This window comes from Canis lupus, chromosome Y (assembly GCF_048164855.1).
Source record: "Canis lupus baileyi chromosome Y, mCanLup2.hap1, whole genome shotgun sequence".
Taxonomy (NCBI): domain Eukaryota; kingdom Metazoa; phylum Chordata; class Mammalia; order Carnivora; family Canidae; genus Canis; species Canis lupus.
The window spans coordinates 6,273,128-6,294,668 of record NC_132877.1 but is presented as its reverse complement, the minus strand read 5'-3'; the positions used below and the strand labels follow the sequence as shown (position 1 = coordinate 6,294,668).

The 21,541-nt window shown below is 48.6% G+C and overlaps 1 protein-coding gene across 3 annotated transcripts in view; it reads right to left on the bottom strand.

Annotated features, from left to right (window-relative positions):
- LOC140629083 (F-box-like/WD repeat-containing protein TBL1X) overlaps window positions 1-21,541 on the bottom strand; it is a 212,219-nt gene that overhangs the window by 113,649 nt on the left and 77,029 nt on the right. For all 3 annotated transcript variants that reach the window (XM_072818500.1, XM_072818499.1, XM_072818501.1), the window contains one exon: window positions 20,841-20,914. The gene's annotated coding sequence lies outside the window, so the exon portion shown is untranslated. The remainder of the gene's footprint in view (window positions 1-20,840; window positions 20,915-21,541) is intronic.

Below are 21,541 nucleotides of genomic sequence, written 5' to 3'. Positions count from 1 at the left end.
TACCTACCGCTCCCCCAGATGCTAAGCGGCCATCCGGTGGCATCTCAGCTGCATCGAGGACCTCGGGTGCGCAACCCGGAGACAGGAGGAGAGGGGACGCTGCAAGTGAGCTGCTGCCTAACAGGGACAGTTTTCTAGGGAGGGTGATGGCACGGTCGTAGGTATAGACGGTCGGCTGCACGACAAAATGAATGGACTTTAACGCCAACGAACTACGCGTTTATGGACGATTAAAACGATGGGTACGTGTTACCGCATATAGAATGTGACCGAACGTGCGCGTTCTTATAATTACTTAGTGGCCCCACGATCTGCTACAGGTTCACGGCCCACGGGTTCAGATCTCTCTCTCGGCGACCAGGGAAAAACACGGCATCAACAGATAGAACTTCACAGGTACTTAAGGGCATCAACAGCTAAAAAAACACACGTGCCCCACGGACAATGTATTTTATATTGCTATTCAAAGTAGTTTAGATTTCCAAAATAAACCCCAAGCTGTTCTGGGGAGCAAGTGGCTTCTACTCACTGACAAATGAACTCCAGATCCCCCCCACCCACCCCCCCGACCCCGGAGCACCTTCCTGTGTCCCGCCTGCACCAAAGGACCACTTCCCAGGCACGCCGAGGAGGCCACGCTGCCCTCGCGGTCAGAAAGCCCTTCCCGGGGTTCCGGAAACCTCCTCCCGGGCACTCGTGGACCCACGCGGCTGTCCCCTCTCCGACCTCCAGCAGGCAGGTGAAGCCTCACAGCCCCTCACCACCAGCCGAGGATGCGCAATCAGCGGCCCTCCCTCCCCCCAGGGCGGAGGCGGTGGCCCAGGGCCTTGCTCCCCAGTGGGCACGGAGGCTCGGCGGCCTCTGCCCACTGCCCAGCCCCCAGCCCCAGCACCGCTCCTTGCAATAATAACCAGTACAGAGCAAGCAGAGAGTAAATCACCCTCGAATGAATACACACTTTTCTGAATAAAAGATTTATTTTTTAAAATATTTAAATATGTCAACACTGAGAGACAGCTTAAATCGACTGGGACAAAGGAAAGCAGTAAATTGGGACACAGAGCATTGCATCTGAGGAAAGGGAAGCGGACAGCAGAGCGAGCAATTCAAGGATGTCTTCCGCATCACAGAATGAGGACGGAAGAAACCACCAGACCGGCCTAGTGCTCGCAGCACCAGGGGCAGGCAGCGCGCGGGGTGCTTTCCACGAGGAACTGCATGTAATGCTGATATCAGGGGCAAGGTACTTTTTTCTTTTCTTTTCTTTTCTTTTTTAAGATTTTATGTATTTGAGAGACAGAGAAAGAGAGCATGAACAAGGTGAGGGGCAGAGGAGAAGCGGACTCCCCACTGAGCAGGGAGCCTGATGCGGGGCTCCCTCCCAGCACCCCGAGACCATGACCTGAGCTGAAGGCAGATGCTCAACCGACTGAGCCACCTTGGTGCCTGGAGAAAGATATTATTCTTTGACAGAGCACAAGAATGAGGCTTAGAACTGGACGGGGGATCCCTGGTGGCTCGGCGGTTTGGCACCTGCCTTCAGCCCAGGGCGTGATCCTGGAGACCCGGGATCGAGTCCCACATTGGGCTGCCTGCATGGAGCCTGCTTCTCCCTCGCTCTCTGTGTCTCTCATGAATAAATAAATAAAATCTTAAAAAAAAAAAAAAAGAACCTGGATGGAGCACCTGCTCAAGGGACACGGAGTGAGCAGGAGTCCCCGGTAACAGAGTCCCAGCCAGGAGGGCAGACGCCAGGCTGCACCTGCTGCAGCTTCTGCCACCTGTCCCGGGTCTCCCATGCTGGGTCACTGCTGGGTCACTGCCGCTCCAACTCCCCTTTTCCATCACTACTGTCCTCACAACCCCCCAACACACACGCTCCCTCACGACTCGAGGGGAGCCGCGGAGTCACTGAGGGAGGCACAGCCCTGCGGAGCATCCTCTGCCCTGTGGGATGAGCCAACCAACATTCAAACAGCAACTTTTCCCCACTGGTTTCTTTTACATTTCTAAGAATGGGAAAGAGGGGCCCCTTCCATGAGGCTGAAGACAAGACTACAGATCACGCAGAATGATGCACAGCAGTGATGTAAATCTGAGATTCAGAATACCCCCTAACAGCACTACTCATAAAAAACAAAGCAAAAAAAAAAAAAAAAAAAAATCTTTTAAAATTCAAGTGTGTTTAAAAGAGGCTGTGTTTTCAACATGAGTGGCCTTTCATCTAAAGAGATACACTATACAACGAATTCCTTAAAAAACCAGTAAGTGTTCAGATTTCCAACAGGAAACTAGTCCTACCTCCTCGGCATCTTGTTTAAACTCAGTAACGTCTCAGCTGATACTGTCACATGAAGATAAGGTTTTGATGCACATTCTTTAGCAAGAAACAGAACTGTAGAAAGTTAAGGCGATGCCAACCAAAGCATGAGTCATATAAAGACATATCAAAAATGATTCTTTAAAACAAAAACTATTTTGAAATCAGTTTAAATTTACACAAAGTTGCAGAAATGGTACAGTGTTCCCATATACCCTTCCCCCCCGCCTTCCCCTTGTGTTAATACTGGACATAAACAAAGCAATGATCAAAACAGATGGAGCAAACTAGAGTCCCCTGCACAACCCATCCGGGATCCCATCCAGGACCCCACGTTCCACTAGAGTCCCTAGTCCGCTCTGCTCTGTTGCTTTTGCCTTCCTTGTCAGTCAGATCCAGACACTCTGGATAAGTGCAAGAAGTTATTTGGTGGAATGCACCTCAGTTTGGGGTTGTCTAATACTTCTCTTGATGAGATGCATTTGGGGCAGGAATAGCACAGAAGTGATACTGCACCCTCTTCAGGGCAACATGGTGTCACTGTGCCTTGTTCCTGGCAAGGTTAACCCTCATAACTTGGCTCAAGTGTTGGATCTGCTGGGTTTTGTCCCCACTGGTCGTCACTACTGTTGTCCCTTTAGTAACTGCTAAGTATCTTAGGAGAGATACTTTAAGCCCAAAGCAAGGTTACCTCATGATTCTTAAACATTATGGATACCAAAATTAACATCTGGCTCATAGTGTAGAGTTCAAATGGCCAGCTCATTTGTATCCTTTTCTGAAGGATAGATTCCCAAGAGGAAATATTTTAAAATGCAATTTTAAAAATGAAGTCTAGAGTTTAATCATGGATGAGCAGTTAGACAAGAACACAGAGAATACTTCAAATGTCAAGGGATGAGGTGCCTACATGGCTCCATAGGTTAATATCTGCTTTCGGCTCAAGGTCACAATCTCAGGTCCTGGGATCGAGTCCCGAATCGGGCTTCCTGCTCGGCAAGGAGTCTGCTTCTCCTTCTCCCTCTGAGCCTCCTTCCTGGCTTGTGCTCTCTTTCTGTCTCAAGTAAAAAAAATCTTTAGGGACGCCTGGGTGGCTCAGCAGCTGAGAGCCTGCCTTCGGCCCAGGGTGTGATCCTGGAGTCCTGGGATTGAGTCCCGCATCAGGCTCCTTGCTTGGAGCCTGCTCTCTGCCTATGTTTACCTCTCTCTCTCTGTGTGTCTCTCATGAATAAATAATATCTTAAAAAAAAAAAATAAGATAAAATCTTAAAAAAAAAATAAATGTCAAGGGATGTGTATGTGAACAAGAGTCCAGGCAGCTCATCAGGGAGAAAGGCAACCCTAAAAAAAACACATTCTGAGTGGAAGAATTTAGTCCACTTACCAATAATCCAAAGAATATGCCTAATCATGGCTTGATTTTGTGTACTTTTTATTCTGACTGTAACAAAAGTTCTATTTCAAAATGATACTAAAAAATTACTAAGTTGATGGCTAAGTTCACTGACAATAAAACATCCATTAACAAAATGATTTCTGTAAACCTAAAACTCCTTTAAAAAAATTAAAAGTATTAGTCTAAAAAAAATTATAACGAAAAATAAAGAAAAAAAAGTCCACACGACCTGAAGTTATGAACACATTCTAGTTCCATCATCAAGACCTAGGAGCACTAACTCAACAGATTCATTTATCTACAAGCATCAGTTTGCAATCACGGAAGAAAAATAAGTGTCAAGCCACAGAAACCCTCCATCAGATGTTCTTGGTCGGCGGTGTATAAATGAAAAGAATGGCTCAGTCTAGCATATTTAAACAAAGAAATACACTAAATACGTACCAAAAGTCTTAAAAATACATGTAAAACCCTCATTTACAAATGGTAGAGTAGTCCCCCCACCCATCCTCGAGGAATACATCCAAAGACCCCCCAGTGGGTGCCTGAAACTGCAAATAGTGCCAAACCCTGTACCTACAACATGTTTGGTCTTAGACATGTAAATCAGCCACAGTAAGAGATTAACCAGAACTAAAGAAGAGCAATTATAAGAATATATGGCATTCAAACGTATGGGAACGTGCTCTCGGCTCTCTCCCTCTCTCAAAATACTTACACTCGTCCTTCCTGTGGGGATGTGAGATGACTAAATGCCCATGGTGACAGGAGGCAAGGTGGATGACACCGCATCAGCCTATGACTGACCTTCTGACCTACTGTCAGACCATCTGCTTCCAGACCAGAGTCAACCGTGGGTAACCGAAACTGTAGAAAGCAGAATCACGAATTAAGGTGAGGGGTGGTAGGGCGGGGGGAGGGCTACTGTATTTTTTTAAGCAGCAACAACTTTCTTACGCGATCATAAAGGAGTGGATGTACAGCCTTACCGAAACATAGGATCACGTAATATATAGTTGATGTTCCATCAACTTAAGCGGACATCTCTCACGAACCTGCATTGCAAACCATGAGCAGCCTCCTTGGATTTGGAGCCAACCCAGCCCTGTTGCCCACAAGACGTATGACCCTGAGAAAACCACTCACCTCCCTCACAGGCACAGCACGGTGGATAAGAGCACCTCTCAGAGGCAACCATTCGTACGACGAACCTGCCATGCCCCAACAAAGACTTCTGGGAGCTGATGTCAACAGAGAGCAACTCAGTGCAGGTGGACCAGGGGAATAAACACACAATCACTGTAGTGGGGTGAGCCGTGTACCCTGAAAACTTATGGTGAGGCTTTAACCCACAGTACTTGGGAATGGGACCTTCAATAGAAATTGGGTCTTCTACAGATGGAACCAAATTAAGTTGAGGTCATCCTGGCTCCGGGTAGGCCCTGAATGCAATGACTGCCATCTTTTAAGAGAGAGGAGAGACTTGGAGACAGACACATGGAAGGCAGCCACATGAGGCCAGAAGCAGAAACTGGATGATGCGGCCACATGCCAAGATCACCAGAAGCCACCAGAAGTGGGGAGAGATGCATGGGCCAGAGTCCTCCTCAGAGCCTCCAGAAGGAAGCAACCTTTCAAACACCGTGATTTTGGATTTCTGACCTGTGAGAGAATAAATTCCATTGTTCTGAGCCATCCAGTGGTGGCCAGAGATAACAACAGTATCACGGGGTGTATATGAAAGTACATAAAATCCTATGTCAGAGGTGTATCCTGATATACTGATGGGTGAAATGATGTGGTGTCTGAGATTTGCTTTAAGTTGCCCTACGAAAAATCACAAAATAGTGAGGGGCAGATATTGACAGCGACTGAAACTCAGTGCAGGGTACATGGAAATATATGAAATACTCTGTATGCTTCGAGGATCTCGGACGATTTCCACCTTGACGAGCTAAGAGTGTATACGTCGAGGACTAGCAGGCAAGCACAGAAATGACAGGTGCAACGCACGTCCCAATCTTTAGCCAACGCCATCCACTTTCATATCCAATTTTAGTCACTACCCTCTTTGAAAGAGAAACAACAAACCCACTGGAACCCCACTCACTGAGGCTGGTGCTACAAGCTGCCCCATGGCAGGCAACCACACAACCCAGTTTCTTGAAATGGATCTTACGTTCAGGAAGCTCACCTCCCTCTGTGCCTGTTCACATGAAGATCATCACCAGGGTAGAGGACACACACACGCATCTGTATGAAAATAAGGGACTCTTCCTTACATGCAGCCACCAGCACCACTGGAACAGAAAAGAATGGAAGCCTCATGCTCAAAATACCACCCTCTGCCAAGGTTACCACCTCAGGAGTGAGGCTCCCAATGGGATGCATCGGCACGCTGCCTGCAAAGCAGCGATGGCCTACAGGCCTAATTAATGTAATGGACGCCAAGGCCAACGATAGGACCTTGGGAGGATCCCACTTAGAGCTACTACGAACACATTCTTTAAACACAGACTTGTAGCTGTGAAGCAGTAATGAAGGCCGTGCGTGCACGGGCGGGGAGCCTTTGCACCACTTCATCTGTACAAGGGAAGCTGTGGCCATTTGCCGCACGGCCTCCAACCCCGACGATGCTGTGGGAAATGGTTAGCCACATTCTTGTAAAGATGTTGAAGTTTCCTGATACATTTATTTAGCAAAGGCCGGGCCTGATTCTCATAATCCCTCCTCAGGGAACATTCTGCTCCAGCTTCACCTAAATTGCACTGGAAAGAAATGAAATCAGAGGGGCAGGCTCGAGTCCACAGCCTTCAGGAAAAAGCTCAGCAGAATCTAAATGAAAAACGGAATGAGAAACAGGACTCAGCTGGGCTGGAAGTCCGCCGCCACCAGCTCTCCAGGCTCTCTGATTTGCTCTGCATGCAGTAGTCTCCTTGGATCTGACCCTCACATTTCCAATTTCCTTTCAGAATTCGGACACCTGCACATCTGGACAGGACTGGGCCTCAGCCCTCTCCCACGAGACCATCTTTTGGCGGAGAACCCTTCCGGCAGTGCTGGGCAAATGACAAGTACCGCGAAGCACGGCTTCTCAGCCTGGCACCACTGACACAGGGGGTTGGATCACTCTCTGGGGGTGGGCCGTCCTGGGCACTGTAGGGTGTTGAGCAGCACCCCTAGTCTTCACCCACCAGATGCCAGCAGCACATCCCCACTTAGGACAACCAAGAATATCTTGAGACACTGCCAAGTGTTATCTGGGGGTGGTGGTGGGGGGGGATCCCCTTTCAGTGAAAACCAGAGTCCTAGAAAGCTCCTCACTGGAGAACCCAATCCCTGGAATGTTCTGGGACAAAGTACAAATGCTGCCTCCTTTTAATTTAACCTGGTGGCCAAGAAATGGTAGAACCAATCATCATCACCAAAGAGACCAAGGGAAACGAACATGTGGACATGCAAGCATCCAAGTTTAATCAGACTCACTCAGATGGCCTTTTGGGAAGGTTTAAAAAAAAAAAAAAAAGAATTATTTTGAATAATTACAAAGTCAGGCCTCACAGGAAAGAGGTCTTTAAGATTTCTAACTTAACTGTGTTGCAATTTCTAGGCACCTCCAGATGGATGGTGCAATTATTTTTCCAACAGCAAGGAGGACCATACCGCCACTAATAAGGATGGTGGTTTGCGGATCTGATTTTAACTTACATCAAAGCCCGTTCCCGGCCTGGCTCCCTGGACTCTCAGGACCCCAGTTCAAGGGTCCCTCAGCCATCTCTGCTCCTGACTCTGGCGGCCACTCCACAGCCCGCATGAGACCAAGGGCTGTGCGCTCCTCGTCCGCTCTCCTCCCGCTCTCCTCCCGGGGGAAGAACACAGCAGGGGTAACGTGCTGAGATCAACAGGCGGAGGTGTGGGGAGAGGGCACAGGTGCAGGGCAGCATCCCTCCCCAAGGCACCCACTTCTCTTCCACGCCAGTGTGCACCTGTGTCTCCCACAGGGCTCGGTGGGAACCAAGAATCTTCCCCCAGAGAGGCCACACGGGGATCCCGACATCTAAGCCACCGGATCCAGAATCCCCAGACGCAGAGGCCATCGAGGGCTGTGCGAAGGGAAGGACAACCGTAGCTCAGCGCCTCGCCTCCCCGGTACTTCCTCCCTCGGCCTTGCGGGAGGGCACGCTTTCCAATCTTCCGTCCTCGGCTCACGGGTGTGGTCAGAGCCCAGCTCATCATTCTCGTTCCAACCGTCCATTCTCTCGGTAAGTGTTCATGCAAGGACCGTGAAGGCCAATCCATTAAAGAGGCCCAGTGAATGGGCAGCCCCGGTGGCTCAGCGGCTTAGCGCCGCCTTCAGCCCAGGGTGGGATCCTGGAGACCCAGGATCGAGTCCCACGTCGGGCTCCCTGCATGGGGCCTGCTTCTCCCTCTGCTTGTGTCTCTGCCTCTCTGTCTCTCATGAATAAATAAATAAATAAAATCTTAAAAAAAAAAAAAAAAAAGAAAGAGGCCCAGTGAAAATCCCCGAAGCAATGCATCTGCTACCCGACAGTCAGGGGCGACAAGCTCCCATCGGAGCCAAGTTCAAGGCCCGCGCTGCGGTGACGGCTTTGAGCGGGTTTCCCAGCGCGCTGCTGGTGGACATGGAGGCGGCACGTTTCAGATCTGTTACAGCTTCTTGCATCACGTTGTTGTGGAGATAGAGTCTGTTGTAACGAGATGCTTCAATTCTCTGCTGAAAAGGAATTTAGCTGACACCTCCCTCCCCCTGCCTGCGGTTTTACTTCCCATGGTAAGCACACAGAGTAATTCACACATTCGCAAATATTTAAGGGGGGAAAAAACACAAAAAACCCGCCTGGAACCACAACATAATGCCTGCTAGTCTTTGCTTCAAGGAATTTTACATTAAATAACATCCAAAATCCCCTTGGGGCTTCGGGTTTGCCAGAGAGCTGATTTTTCTGAATGATTTCCATTTAACTCCTTGGATAACTGTCTTATTAAGTTGCTGACACATGTGCCCTACTTACATCTCTGGTTTTTGCAGATAGGATAAAAATCATTTTCATGGAATCGAAGTATCATGAATTCCTTTTTTTTTTTTTTTAAACCATCAATATTATCTGTTTGGCAAGCCATCCGAGCTTCCCCGGGATGATAGATGCTGCAACCATGTGCAGGATCCTGAAAAGAAACGGCCAATTCAAGTCCATTATGCCGGGCACGGCCTCCCTGCCAGAGCCGCCCCTGCATCCCGTCACAGGCGACCCGTTTGTACTCGGGCACAGGACGGCACTTGTTTGACTGCCGCATCGCAAGGCCAACAGAGCCCCGTTTCAGCCGTCCATCGCTGGGGCTTCCCTTCTGCTTCTCCAGCTCGGCACAGTCCAATTTTCACTTTCAACACTTAGACGTGTGTGTGTTACTAATTACGATGCTGACAATTCGTGTTTCTCAGCATCGGGGCCACCTCTAAGCATGGCACTTTGGTTTGGGTGGGGGGTCTTGGGGACCCGGGAAGTGGGTGACCACCTCCAACCGGTGTGTGTGCTGGGGGGCAGGCTGACGGGTTAGCACCCTTACGAATTTCATCAGGGCACTTCACAGGAAGTCACAGTTCCCTTGCAATTCTCCAATGAATTGTTTCTGCTTCTGCCAAATATTGCAAGACTGGTTTGCAAAAGAGGACCTTTCCAAATGCTTTCAAAGTATGTTGGAGAGGTGAGGAAGCAAACCTGGAAGTGATGAGGATGTGTTTGGGCACTGCAGGCACCTTTCATGATGCTGGTGAACATCGGTGGGCAGAGTCAAGGGTCAGTTTTCCCTAAACTGGATTTGAGAGAACACAGGGCAGAAGCAGGGAGTTTTGCTCCTCCTCTCACTTAGCAACACACACCAGGACGTTAAAGAACACAGGACGGCTGCTGTGTCACCGCTCTGCCTCCTAACAAACATCAACTGTCTACTCCTGCACTGGGTGTCCAAGCCATGCAGAGGCGGATGCCTGGCTTCCTGCCCTTGCTTTGGCATCACCAGGCTGCATGTCTGCTGAGCCCTGGCACCATGAGCAAGCTCCAGCTCTCCCTTCATGAGACGGGTCTGCAGCTGTCTAAATCATAACCAAGGACCAGGCCAGCCTTGTTAATCTAAAAGCAGGCTTTGTCCACCATGGCACTGTTAATACTTGGGTCCAAATCATTCCTGGTTAACTGTCCTGTGCACTGTAAGGTGCTGAGCAGCATCCCTGGTCTTCCACCCTCCTCCCCCCAGATGCCAGGAGCACCCTCCTCTGAGTTATGACCATCCAAAATGCCTCCAGAAACTGCTAGATGTTCAGGGGAGGTGAGGTGAATGCAAATTACCCACGTAGAGAATCCCTGTTCTCAAGGGGTTAATTAGGTTCCACACCGGTGTCCAGCTACCCACCACAATAAAGACCTAGCTTGTCTGGCTCTTCCACAAACGTGTCCTGTCTCCTACCACCGTCACCAGCCTCACTGCATTCAGACATCAAATAAGGCTCTTGAACCATCTTCTCTGTCTCAAGCAGGGCAGCCACTGGTCATATGTGGCTACCTCTATGCTTAAATGAACTAAAATTAAATAAAACCTGTAATTCAGTTCCTCTGGCACAGCAGGCTCATTTCAAGTGATCAAGAGCCACGTGTGGCTGGTGGCTACTCCACTGGCAACACGGATACGAACAGCTCGATCTCGACACAGAAAGTTCTGCTGGAAGCGACTCCAGGTTATCTAAGAAGTTCTTTACTGTTCTAACACCCAGGTATGCTTCTTGAAGACCTCAGGGCAAGAATGACTAACTAGTGCACATATTCAAACTAACACCAGGTACACTGGAGGTTCTATGCTTGGGAAAATAAGGAAAATTCCCTTTCTTTAAGAAAAGTCATGCTAGTCAAAGAGTTAAAAAAAAAAAAAAAAAAGCCCTGGCCATTCTACAAACTGACTACTTGACCTTAAAGTCATAATTTTAAGAACTTTTTTTTTTAACTGAAATATATTTAACATAGGACGTCATTAACAGTTTTAGGTGTAGAACATATTCATGTGAGAAGACATTTACTCTAAATGTACATGCAATAAGTGAGAAAGTATGAACCTAGAAAACACCTGATTGGCCTAAAATTGCAAATTTGGGCAAAAGGAACATGGTTGACTATAGTTACTCATCCAAGTGAGATGTGTGGACCTGTCTAAATGACCTGCCTCATCTCATCATGTACGCCTGGTATCTGCTCAAATATGGAGACACACACACCTGACATGTACTTCTGTATCTGCTGAAATATGGAGATACAGACCCAGCCTGACTCCTGAACAGAGCACATTCAGGCATGAGTATGTGAACAGATACCCACTGAGGAGAGTTGGCGGGGCAAGAACATCACAACACATTTTAAAGTACACTTACCTCACATAGAACCTAAAACAATAAAAATAACGTGGGTTTTTTTTTTTTTAGATTTATTTATTTTCAAGAAGAGAGCCAAGGAGGAGAGGAAAGAGAGACTCCTACGCAGACTGTGCACTGAGCGTGGAGCCTGGTGCAGAACCCAATCCCATGATCCTGAGATCATGACCAGAGCAGAAACCAGGAGTCGGCTGTGTCACCCAAGCTCCCCAATAAAAATAATGTTTAAAATGTATATTTGCCTCTTTAAAACTTTCCTGTATTATTTTGATACCCGACAGTTCATTGGGTCCTCTCGATCCTAGGTGGCAGGCATCCCTGTAAAAACCAGTACTAGAACGTTCACAGGAGCATCATTCCCACAGTCAAACAGTGGAAACAACCCAAGTGTCTGTCAAGTGATGAATGGATAGAGAAAATGGGGTCATTCCATACGATGGAGGGACATTACCTGGCTCTGAAAAGTTCAAAATGAAGCACTGACACACAATACAACATGGCAAAGCCTTGAAATCATGATGCCCAGTAAAGCAGCAAGTCACAGAAGGCCATGCATTCTAGGATTCTGTTTAATGAAATGTCCCAAACTGGTAAATCCATAGGGCTAGAAAGCAGACTAGCATTTGCCAGGGGCTAGAGAGGAAGAAATGAGGAGTCCCTGTTATGGAGAATTGTGGGTTTTTTTGCGCATACAGAAAATACTCTAAAATTAAGATTCTTGGGGCACCTGGGCGGCTCAATGGCTGAGCATCTGCTTTGGCTCAAGTTGTGATCCTGGGTCCTGGGATCGAGTTCCACCTCAGGCTCCCTGCAGGAAGCCTGCTTCTCCCTCTGCCTCTTTCATGAATAAACAAAATCTTAAAAAAATAAAATAAAAAATAAAATTTAGGTTCTTTGCAAAACTGATTCTGCACTTTCTAGACAGGACACTCACTTCTTTCTTGCTGGTGACTGTCACACACACACGGGGCAGTGAGGTGCTCCCAGTTCACCCGAGGCCCCTCCCTCCATCATCCTACATCAAGGGCGTCCCAGCCAAGGTGTGAGAGGCAAATCACCAAGCACACCTTCTTGTAAGCATCAGGCACCTTCTGTGCTGCACTCTGGCCATCAGCTCAAGTCTAAAAGAATGATCCTCAGATGCGGTCATCTCACTGCCATCGCTGAAATCCCCACAAGGGCCAGTGCACCCTACTAGGACCTGCATGTGCTTTCGTCCTCTTGATGAAGTCGTACTAGATGTGACAGGCTGCGTGTTCTAAGATGCCGGCCGGGACAGGTCCTCTCTACGCTGGGCCTCTCCTGCGCCTACCTGTGGCTGCCTGACACAGGGCCTGGGGTGCACACTCTCCTCAGCCTCTGCAGATATAATAGACCCGGGAACCTGTTTTGCTACTGGGACCCCCCAAAGCCTCTCGGGGCTGTGGGGTAGCTCTGCCTGCAGCCCAGGAAACTCCCGCGAAGCCCACATCTTAGCATTCCTCCTTCGCTCAGAGAAAGCCCAGAACACAGTAGGGGAGTGTCAACACCAAACCAGGGGAGAGGGGGCTCAAGACCACTCTCCCCGGCAGGGTGATGCATTCTGTGCCAATCTGGTCGCGCCAGCCCTTGCTAGCCACACTCCAGAATTTCTTTATTCGTAGGTTAACAACTCACCACAGCTGTAGAGTTTAGAGGTTTCAAGAGCCATAAATCCATCTGCTCCCTGCTTATCTGAATTTCATACAAGATTAATATTCCACCTACATCCTCTGACAAAGACAAATAGCTTCAGAGTACAAAATGACAATATTCTACGGCACTAAACACTGGGAGAAGAACTCAGCGGCAAACGTGGTATTTGCAACGAAAATTTGGGAGTTAGAGGAATCTGGATTTTGAAAACCAAACGCTGTGTGCTCACACAGAAAAAAAATGTCTTTAAAGGAGATGTAAAAAAAAAATATTAAAGGTCAAACACCCTGCCCCCCCTACTGCTGTCAAATGCGGTACCTTCCAATAGGAAGGTATTTTTTTTTTTAATGAAATCATGAAAGCACCCAATAATGTAATTTTAAAAAGAAACCATAAATTGAAATTTAAGTCCTACTTAAAATTAATCAGCAATATAAAACAGAGATTAAATGCAACCCACTATCTAAGCCAGAAAAATCCTCCAGCAGTGAAGACCTGCCTTACAGAGGAAGTTTTTCTTTAGATTCACAAAACAAGTGGTTGACAGTGTCTCATTTCATTAGCTTGAAATAAAAAAGTAGACGTGCATTTTGAATAACTTAAAATGCCACTAGAGCACTTTGTTAAGTAAGGTAAATTGCTACAGATACGAGCACCGAGGTGGCTCAGGCCATTAAGCGTCTGCCTTTGGCTCAGGTTGTGATCTCAGGGCCCTGGGATCGAGCCCCAAGTCCAGGCTCCCCGCTCAAAGGGGAGTCTGCTTCTCCCTCTCTCTCTACCTGCCACTCCCCCTGCTTGTGCTCTCCCCTCCTCCTTTCTCTCAAATAAATAAAATGTTTAAAAAAAAATGCTACAGATTCTGTAACTGAGGCTTTAAACTACCTCAATGAGCTCCACACTTGCTCCTGACATTTTCATCATCCACAACAAAAAAATCAAATCAAGTCCCTGCGGCGGTGGCTGCCCTCACAAACAACATCCCGCTCCATCCCTAGTACCCAGCACTCGGGAAGAACTCATTACCTGCTGAACAAATAAACAGATAAATCAATAGCAGTTCTGCTGTCCTACTTTGCACCAAAATGTCAAAGAAATCCATTCTGATTGTTGTGTGTGATTAAAGTCAGAAACTCATTGCAACTGAATAGATACTCGGGTAAAGAAACACCAGCTGCGGGACGCCTGGGTGGCTCAGTGTCTGCCTTCAGCTCAGGGCGTGATCCCAGGGTCCTGGGATCGAGTCCCACATCCGGCTCCTTGCATCTAGGTCTCTTGTCTCTTTCTTTCTCTCATGAATAAGTACATGAAATCTTAACAACAACAAAAAAAAAAACACACAGCAGTTGCTTTAGGATAAAGTACGGGGATAACAGGCCAGGACAAAGTCAGACCCCGATACCGAGCAGTGTGCAATTACAGGCACCTCATTTCAGAGTAACTGAAAAATCTTTCCATGTAAAGATCTCAACGTGCTGAACGCAAAATGTCTCTAAGGTTTTTGCACACAGAGCCAAAGTTTATTCTATGGCAGAGGAGTGAGGTCCCAGGAGGCGGGGCGGGGGGGGGGGTGGTGGTGTAAGAAAGCCCATTCAGGTACAGGTGGGGACGGTTACATGTCATAGAGAGAGTGGCCAGAGGCAAACGAGGCGAGGGAGGCAGGAAAGAGATCTCATTTCAAGAGTGCATGGCAGGAAGTGGGAGGGTATGAGTACCTTTCTGGATGCTTCTGCTACTGCTTAAAATAAATACTTCTACCGCTCACTCCATTGGAAGCTAAGGGAATAAAGAGGCAGGGGGGACAAATGTATAAAAGCTCATCTCAGAAGAGTACAGTTGACCGTTGGGCAATTCAGGAGATGGGGACATCCACCCCTGACACAGCTCAAAGTCTGCATAAAAGCTCTGACTCCTCCCAAATGAACTGTTGACCAATTGGCTTAACAATAACATAAACACTCCATTTACACGTTTAGTACGTGATATGTATTACGCACTGTATTCTGACGATAAAGTAAGCTGGAGAAAAGAAAATGTCATTAAGAAAATCATATGGGGGGCAGCCTGGGGGGGCTCAGCGGTTTACCACCGCCTTCAGCCAGGGCCTGATCCTGGAGACCCGGGATCAAGTCCCATGTCGGGCTCCCTGCATGGAGCCTGCTTCTCCCTCTGCCTGTATCTCTACCTCTCTCTCTGTCTCTGTCTTCTCATGAATAAATAAATAAAATCTTTAAAAAAAAAAAAAAAGAAAATCATATAGGGGCACCTGGGTGGCTCAGTGGTTGAGCATTTGTCTTTGGCTCCGGTTGTGATCCCAGGGGTCCTGGGGTCGAGTCCCACATCAGGCTCCCCAGGGGGAGCCTACTTCTCCCTCTGCCTGTGTCTCTGCCTCTCTCTCTGTCTCTCTAATGAATAAATAAATAAAATCTTTAAAGAAGAAAGAAAGAGAAAGAGAGAAGAGAAAAAAGCAAGCAAGGAAGCAAGAACCACACGGAAGGGCACCTGGATGGCTCAGTCAGTTAGGCATGCAACTCTTGATCTCAGCTCGGGTTGCAATCCAGGGTTGTGAGATCAAGCCCTGCATTGGGCTCTGCGCTCAGTGGGGCATCTGCTTGAGATTCTCTCCCTCTGCCCCTCACTCTGCTCACACTCGCTTATGTGTACCCTCTCGTTCACTCTAAAATAATTTTTTTAAAAAAGAAAATCAGAGGCAGCCCAGGAGGCTCAGCAGTTTAGCGCTGCCTTCAGCTCAGGGCGTGGTCCTGGAGACCTGGGATCGGGTCCCACGTCAGGCTCCCTGCATGGAGCCTGCTTCTCCCTCTGCCTGTGTCTCTGCCCATGTCTCTGCCCCCCTCACCCCCCCATCTCTCATGAATAAATAAATAAAACCTTTAAAAAGAAAAGAAAGAAAATAAAAGAAAGAAAAGAAAAGAAAAAAAAAGAAAAGAAAGAAAAGAAAAAAAAGAAAAGAAAAGGAAAGAAAAGAAAAGAAAAGAAAAGAAAAGAAAAGAAAAGAAAAGAAAAGAAAAGAAAAGAAAAGAAAAGAAAAGAAAAGAAAATCAGGGCAGCCCCGGTGGCGCAGCAGTTTAGCGCCGCCTGCAGCCAGGGCTGTGATCCTGGAGACCCTGGATCAAGTCCCACAGCGGCTCCCAGCGTGGAGCCTGCTTCTCCCTCTGCCTGTGTCTCTGCCTCTGTGTGTGTGTGTCTCAATAAATAAAAATAAAATCTTAAAAAAAATAAAAAAGAAAAAAGAAAATCATATAGAAAACAGATTTACAGAACTGTACAGTACAGTATTTACAAAAAAAAAAAAAAAAAAACAAACCTGCATCTAAGTGGACCTGCGCAGTTCAAACCCATGTTATTCAAGGGTCAACTGTAGTTCGTAAAATAGTAGAATATTGTGTTAACAGCACTTGAGGATGTGCATGAGGAAAGCTGTGCCAGTCTCTGCGTGGGTACAACACAATTTCACCACCAGAACCCAGAACCGCTTGCTAGCTATGTCTACACAGCAGTGATGAGCCAGACACAGCGGATCCAGCTTTAAAATATTTGTTGTAAACCACTCAACCACCCAACAATGGATGAACAGATAAACCAAATGTGGTCTCTACAGAGAATGAATTTTATTCAGCCTAAAGAAGGAGACACACGCTACCACATGGATGGACTTCAGAGATATGATACTGAGTGAAATAAACCAGACACAAAAATTGTGTGATTCCACCTATATAAGTACCTAGAAAGGCAAATCCGCAGAGACAGAAAATGAAATGGTGGGAGCGAGGGGCTGCGGGACAGGAATCAGGAGTCAGTGTTTAATGCGGCAGAGGTTCAGTTTGGGATGAAAGATGAAAGAGCACAAAAATGTGAACATAATGACACTGAGGTGAAACTCAAAAATGGTTAAGACAGTAAATTATACGTGATGTGTATTTTATCACGATAAAAAAGAATTCTTTGTAAAATCTGACTTTGATAGGTATTAAGTAAAGGCATGATCTTTCTGCAGGGGACTATTTTCATGTCAAAATTCGCTATTTTGTCCTACTCTTCATACCGGCTCAGGTCATGATCTCAGGGTCATGAGATGGAGCTCTGTGTCAGACTCCGTACAGGGCGGGGCGTGGAGTCTGCCCCATCCCTTTCCCTCTGCCCCTCCCCCCACTCAGGTTCTTGCTCACTCTAAAATAAATCTTTTTTAAAAATGTGCTAATTTTGCATACAGATTTGAAGAATTACATAATAATTCTAAGTAATAAATTCAGAATCGCTACTGACTCTAAAGACACCACAAATTATGTAAATTATTTTCCTTAATGGATTATACAAATTAAATGAAATTAACCCGATTTGATGCCTGTGAAATATACATATGATCATGTTGTAAAACTGTATTTCTTAATACAAAAAAAAAAAAAAAAACATTATTCAGGAATAGAAAATCCAGGTCTATAGCCTGATTCTTTTCCAAATTTATAGTTACAGTGAGCATCGGAGTCACTGTCGAAGGCCCAACATGTCTAGCTCCTCGCTACAGTGCTTCACACCCAAGCTACTATGAAACCAGACACAGGGCCGTATTTTACATATGCAAACTTGTGGGCCATGTCCCAAACCAGCCAACCTCAACACTATTGACATTTGGGCCAGATACCTCTGGTGTGGGAGGCCGTCCTGTGCCCTAGAGGATGTTTAGCAGCATCCCTGGGGCCCACCTTCTAGATTTAAGTATCCACCCCCGCAACACACACACTCAACGTCCTGAAAAATATGTCTCCAGACTTTACCAAGTGTCCCCTGGGGGGAAAAACACCCCAGTTGACAACCACGGTCCTAACCTGAGAGACACTTTGGGAACCGCCCATGTTTACAAAGCAAACATTAGGAAAAACAACATACTTTGATTAATTATAAGAGGCAGAAGTAGTGAAAAATGAAAGAAATGCCAAGAATTCTTTCACCATCTTGAGGCCCCTTCCTAGCCATGTTACAACCAGAATCTAAAAACCATTTCCAGAGTTTGTTCTTGAGTTCAATTCATCAAGAACTTAATTAATGCCCATGTGATCAAGCTCTACCCTGAAGGAACCCACTAGACTTTCAACGTGTTAGCTGGGAGGAGAGTGGGCCCTCCCAGTCAGCTTGGGCTCAAGAGAAAAGAAGACCCAGCTTCGTCCCAAGAAAGCCGTTTTCCTGATAACCCGGAGGCAGCAGCATCTGCGTGCTCCCGGCATCTGCAAAAACAGGTGAAGACAAATGTCACTTGAAAGAAAAGAACACTCAATAAATCAGCACGGCAAACCGAAAAGGGGAACAAAAAGCTGAATCGTGTTGTCAAATAGCACTCATCAGGGACTCTTCATCGCGGGAGACCACAGAAAGCAATTGCTCTATCGGATTATCCATATGGGATTGACCCCTTTAAATCAAAAAGCTATGGCTGCAAGGTCACCTGTGAAGCTTCACTGCTTTTGATAAGGTGAGCACCACCCACCCTCCCTGGCCTGCTCGGAGACCCCTCGGGGGCGCCACCTTCACCCAGTTAGTATGAAAACACCTGCAGGGCAGTTGTTCTGCAACCCGCGCACCAGCCAGCTGACACGGGCCGGAGTCCCGGTCTTGTCCCTGCCACGACGTCCGGCTCCAATCGACTTTAACACGAACCGATCCTTCAGGCTCCGACGTGCCACTCCGCGGGCCACGGCGCCCTTTGATCACAACTACCTGGACGGACCATTTGTGCCCTTCCCAGACTGTAAGAATAAAAACGGAACTGGCGAGGATCGGTCACCCATCCTGTAATGTAGACCCCAAAGGGACGGCAATCAGAGATAAATGAGAAAGTAGACAGCAGGTGTTTAGAGTCACACACACACACGCGCGCGCGCGCTGGGCAAACAGGATACAGCCCGAGAGCAAACGCTGGGTGTCCGAGGGTTCCCAGTCACTTGCAGGCGGGCGGGCACGAGCCCAGGAGAGCCCCAGGGGGTCTGCCTCCAACCCCGCCAGCTAACAGCACCCCCAGGGCTCCCCGCGCCGGGCCACAGCCCCGCCGAGAGAACTGGAAGCTGCCTCCCCGAGCCGCCTCGGCCCCGTACATGACAGTCCCCCAACGGGGAAGCAGCTCGACATGTCGCTGGGCTCTGCTCCTCCGGCGGCAGGTCTGTGTCATCCACGAAGGCAATCATCCCGGGTGGCACGGCTCGGCGCCCCATGGGCACCCCCTGGCATGGCCAGCAGCCCTCAGTCTGCATATCGGGTCTCGAGTCTGTATCCACATCCACGGGCCCGAAGGCAGAAGGCCCGGCAGCAGGGCTGCACCCCCCAGGGGGCTGCGGTTCACGGGCTTTGGGGGTGCTGCCCCAGGGGGACCCGGGAGGCCCAGGGCCTGCCTGTGCCATCCCTTCCCTGTCCGGTCAGTGGACACCTGCAATGGCACGGATCTCACAGGACCACACGAGGAACAAAAGTGGGGACTTAGAACACCAAAGCCGTGCACGATGTTCACATCAGCTCGACTCGTCCTGTCCCTGCACCCCAAAGAGCCCAAACGCCCTGTACCGAGTAAACGGACAAAGAGGCCCTGGATGCCCCTGCAGCGGGACACTGCTCAGCACCGAAAAGGCACGAGCTGCTGACACCATGACGTGCATGGATCGCAACGGCTTTAGGCAGAGTGAATCAAGGTGGTCTCCAAAGGTCAGATGCCATATGATTCCATTTATGGAACATTCTCGAAATGACCAGTTCTAGAGATGGAGAACCGGGGGCTGCCAGGAGTTGGAGACGGTGCCATAAAGGAGTGGCAAGGGGAGCTCTGCTGGTGAGGCCACAGTTTCGGGGGAGATGATGGCAGTGGCTGCATGCACGTGTACATGCAACACACGTGTACACGTGCATGCAAACACACACACGTGCACGGGCAAACTGGTGAGATCCAGGGAAGGTCTGCACTTGAGGCCAGCATCCACCTTGCCCTCAGACAGCAGTGTCGCAGGATGGGGAGGCAAGATGCCCTCAGGACGGGCAGGAGGAGCCGGTACTCTGGATCTCAGGGGCTCTTTCTGCAAACTCTCGGGAGCCTCAGGTTAATTCAGAAAAGCAGCTTCCGTGCGAACCGTCTGATGAACAGATAAACAAAACGTGGCCTATTCATACAACGGAACAGCATCTGGTGAGAAGGAAGGATGCACACGCCCCCCACGTGCGGGGACCGCGACAGCGTCATGCGGGGGGTCGCAAGACGGCCGCGATCGTGCCCCGTGTGACCCTGTTTACACGGACCGCCCGGGCCCGGGCAAACCCACGGACACGCGCGTGCGGGCGACCCGGGAACCACCCACAGCAGCCGCGCCTCGGCTGGGCCCGCAGCATGCTCCGGAGGGACGGGCTCCACAGGGTCGTCCGGGGACGGAAGAGCTGTCACCCGAGGGCTCTGGACGCGGGGCCCGGCTCTGCAGCTGCGGCCACCGTGACGGCTCCGGAGCCCCTAAGGCCCCGTTCCGCGCGACCCAGGCGGGGCCTGAAGGAGGTCGTTCTGGAAAATTCTGGCCGGGGTGGCCTGTCATGTCCCAAACACATACTGGGAAGAACAGACAAGCCTGAGGGAGCTTGTGGCAGATACAGAGTCAAAAGCCCTGGTTTGTATAAACAGCAGCCTTCTAGGGACAAACAAACACCTCAACTGTATATGGGAAAGAACAACAGAAGTGCTGCTCCTCCTCTCCAAAGCACACACATTTTAATAATCATCTCCATTTCTCTTCTCGAAAATTTCCGGCTCCCGGAAGCGAAACAGGAAAGAAGTTGTGCCACGCAGATGCACAGCATTTTCTTGCTAGCACAATTACCTGTTACAAGAAACCTTAAGAAATCACCATTTCCAGGACTTACGGCCAATACAGTGACATTTAATTTTTTTTTTGACATTTAATTTTTAAGCACAGAAAATCTGAAGAGGCTGACAGGATATTTATGACATAATAAGAAATCCATGGTACAACTTCACTTACTCAGAGCCAAATGCAGGCAAATCCCTCCTTCCTTCGAGGCTTTCTTCTTGGGCTTGTTTTCGGTCTTCAGTTACCTGGTAATGAAAAACACCCAGAGTAAGGCCAACGTGTCCATGCAAACGTCCTCAAGTGTACCGATGACCGTTCCACGGGCCAGCAGAGGATATGGAACCAGAGATGGGACAAAAGGGAAACGTCTGCGACGTCAGCCGGTACACGAGCACCATTGGTGAACCCCAGGCTTCGCTCTCGACTTAGAGCGCACGATGAAACTGCTCACACAAATCTGCTCCAAAGTTTATCTCACAACCAATTACGATCCTAACACCCCCTCCCCCCAAAAGCACGCCAAGTGAAAATACAGGTACTTCTACACTCAGCCCGACTCCGCAAGTTTTATTGACAACCACGACTCGCTCCGTCTTGCAGGAAACACAAACAGTGCTGGGTGTTGCTCTGGTATTAGGAACACGTAGTGTCTGGTCTTGCAGAACGTACCCATCCTGGCAGTGCAAGCGGGGGTAGAGCCTGGTGACGGAAGAGCAGGGACGATTAACTAGAAAGCAAACGCACAGCAAGGCCCACTTCAGACGACAGAACTACGGAAACTCCAGTTGGTGGTGGAAGAGGAAGGGACCAGGGGCAAGGAGTATACAGCGGGGCCTGGGGCAGGACTCTTGGAGGAGAGAGCATCTGAATGG